The sequence below is a fragment of the Panthera uncia genome (genome assembly GCF_023721935.1).
Source record: "Panthera uncia isolate 11264 chromosome B2 unlocalized genomic scaffold, Puncia_PCG_1.0 HiC_scaffold_24, whole genome shotgun sequence".
NCBI lineage: Eukaryota > Metazoa > Chordata > Mammalia > Carnivora > Felidae > Panthera > Panthera uncia.
The window spans coordinates 53,942,449-53,946,246 of NW_026057580.1; positions in this window are offsets into that span (position 1 = coordinate 53,942,449).

Genomic DNA, 3,798 nt, shown 5'->3' on the forward strand with positions numbered 1-3,798 from the left:
ATAGTACAAAAGGAAGCATGAACAAAGTTAAACATACCAAGGCAGGCATAGAAGAGTTTACAACACATGTAGAAGGCAAAAGATAGCATGTAGACACATGATTAAGTCTTTAATTCTTTATTATTTTAAAGGTTAAATATTAAGTACCTGTTGTTAGTCACTTTTGTAGGCTCTTGAGATATATTGGTGAAAAAAGGAAAAAGTGATTTCACCTTTTAAGAGTTCACAACTGAGGTAAGAAATACTACAGATAACAAATATTATGTGGGAAAATATAAAAGAAAACTAGTAATGGACTATGGAAACAGTTGAATTGCAATTTTAAGTCTAATGGCTAAGATAGGCCATGTTGAGGGGTGCCTGGGTGGCTCAGTCGGTAAAACATCTGACTCTTGGTTTCAGCTCAGGTCAAAATCTCAGGGTCTGTGAGTTTGAGCTCTGCAGTGGGCTCTATGCTGACAGTGGGCTCTATGCTGCTTGGGATTCTCTGTCTCCCTCTCTCTCTCTCTGACCCTCCCTCTCTCTCTCTGCCCCTCCCCCACTCACTCTATCTCTAAAAAAGGGAAAAAAAAGGCCATGTTGAGAACTTTGTTTTATTTAAGTGAAACTTGCAGAAGTGTGGAGTTAGTTTTTCATGTACCCACTCTTTAGGCAGAAGAAATTTTGCAAAAGCTCTAGATGTTGAAACTTGTCAGTGTATTCAAGGAAAATAAAGAAGCTGGTATGGCCTGGAGTGAAATGAGGAAGGCAGTGCGTAGTAGAGTAGTAATAGAAATGTCAGAGAAATAAGGAAAAACAAGCTATGTAGAGTCCAGTAAGCCACTGTTAGGATGACTGAATCAGGGACTTTTAGAGTACTTTTGCAGGAACTTTTGCAGTGTGGTGATATGAGTTGTGTTATAAAAAATACACAATTTTGGTATTAAGAGTGCATTTATCATGATGAGCACTGAATAATGTATAGAATTGTTGAATCATTATATTGTATACCTGAAACTAATATAGTACTGTATGCTAACTCTACTGGAATTAAAATTTAAAAGAATAAAAAAGAGGACAATTTCAAATCAATAAAGAACTTACGAATACAATCACAAAGTAAGCAAAGATATAAATAGGCAAATCAAAGTAGAAAATTAGGGTAATTTATAAACATAAAATATGCTCTAACTCACGCGTAATCAGAATCATACAAATTAAAAAATGAATAAAGTATTATTCCACAGTCATGCAATTGACAAAAATTTTGAAGCCTGTTGACACCACTTATTGGTGATAATGGTGTCTCCTGTACACTGATTGTGAGACTGTAAATTTATCCCAATAACTCGGGAGAACAATGTGACACCAACTAGAATAGATGAAGATATATATACTGATGAACAACTCTCTTACATATTCTGGTTATATAAACTAGAAGCTATCTATAATTCTTTGGAAATCCTGCCAACATAATAGACAAAAATTAGTATCATTGCTTAATTTGCATATCCTTACTTATTAGTGAAGATGAGGAATTTTCATAAGCTGGTCTCCTGTCCCTCATTTTTGGTTTTTAAAAAAATCGTACCGTCGTTTTCTAAGAAAATTGTAAGTGCTTTTATATGTTGAGAAAAATAGTATATTTTCAGGGTATTAGAAATACCAATATTTCAACATATTAAAAAATTATTGCTAATGCAATGTCAAGGAATACTTTCCCTGTTTTCTTCTATAGGTATTATGGTTTCATGTCTCAGTTTTAAGTTTTTAATCCACTTTGAGTTGATTTTTATGTATGGTATAGGATAAGGATTTAATCTTATTCTTTTGCATATTGACATCCAGCAACATTTGCATGTTGATATCTAACAAAATTTATTGATTAGATTTCCTTTCCACATTGTGTATTCTTGGCATTTTTGTTGAAAATCAGTTAACTGTACATGCAGAAGTTTAATTCTGAACTCTTTGTTTATTCTGTTGGTCTATTTGTCTCTTTTCATGCTATACTGTTTTGATTACCAAAGCTTTGTAATATAGTATGAAATGAAAAGTATGATACTTCCAAGTTTGTTCTTTCTCAAAATTGCTTTGTGGTTCCATATAAATTTATTTATTTTTTCTATTTTGGTGAAAATTCCACTAAAATTGTGGTAGGGATTGCATTGAATCCCTTTAATTGAATTGTATATTGGTTTGGATAATATGGACATTTTAATGTTAACTCTTCCAATCCATGAACATTAGATATCTTTCCATTTATTTAGGTCTTTAATTTCTTTCATCAATGTTTTATAGGTTTTCTGTATAAGCCTTTCACCCCCTTTGGTTAAATTTACTCCTAGTATTTTTTTTTCTTTTTGATGTTGTCATAAATAAGATTGTTTTCTTTTTTAAAAATTTTTACAGTTTATTTATTTTTGAGAGAGAGGGAGACACAAAATCTGAAGTAGGCTCCAGGCTCAGAGCTGTCTGCACAGAGCTCGATGTGGGGCTCAAACGCATCAACCATGAATTCATGATCTGAGCCAAAGTGCGACGCTTTACTGACCAACCCACCCAGGTGCCATATATTGTTTCCTTGATTTCATTTCTGATAGATTGTTGTTAATATGAATAAATGCAACTGATTTTTATTTTATTTTTACTTTTTAAAGTAAGCTCTATGCTCAACGTGGAGCTTTAACTCATTACTCCCAAATCAAGAGTCACGTGCTCTACTAATTGAGCCAACTAGGTGCCCCTTGATTTTAAATTTTGATTTTGTCTTTTGAAATTTTACTGAATTTGTTTATTAGTTGTAATATTTTTTTAATGTGGTCTTTAGGGTTTTCTACATATGGGATAATTTCATCTGTAAACAGGGACAACTTTGCTTTTTCCTGATTTGTATGCTTTCTATTTCTTTCTCTTGCCTGAATGATCTTGCCAGAACTTCCAGTATTATGTTGAATAGAAGTGGTGAGAGTGGTCACCCTGACTTCTACCAGATCTTGGAGAAAAAGCTTTCAGTTTTTACTCATTGAATTTAATGTTAGCTGTGGGCTTTCCATAAATGGTCTTTATTGTGTTAAGGACATTTACTTTAAAAACTATTTTGTTGAGAGTTTTTATCATAAATGGATGTTGGGTTTTGTCAGTTGCCTGCATCTATTAAGATAATCATGTGGTCTTTATCTTTGCACTGCTAATGTGGTGTATCACATTGATTGATTTATGTGGGTTAAACTTAGATTGCATCCCAGAGATCAATCCCGTTTGGTCACAGTGTGTAACTGTTTTGATGTATTGTTGAATTTTGGTGCACTAGTGCTTCATTGAGGATTTGTGCATCTATGCTCATTAGGGATTTGGCCTACTTTTTGTGTAAGAATGAAAAAAGGATTGATATTAATTCTCCCTTGAATGTTTCTAAGAATTCAACCATGAAGCTATCTGCTCACAGGCTTTTCTTTGTTGGAAGATTTTGATTACAACCTCAATCTCTATTCTAGGTTATCTAATTTGTTTGCATATTATTGTTCATAATTGTCCCTTAGGATCCTTTTAATTTCTGAGGTGTGTGCTAAAATGTCTCCTTTTCTGTTTCTGATTTTATTTGAGTCTTCTCCCTTTTTTATCTTGGTCAAGTGAATGTTTGTTGATTTGGTTTATTTTTAAAACACACGCACACACACGCACACACACACACAAATCTTTACTTTGTTGATTTTTTGTATCATTTTCCTATTTTCTATATCTGCCCTGTTCTGTACTGTTTCCTTCCTTTTATTAATTTGGCTTCATTTTATTCTTCTTTTTCTAGTCCTTGAAGTG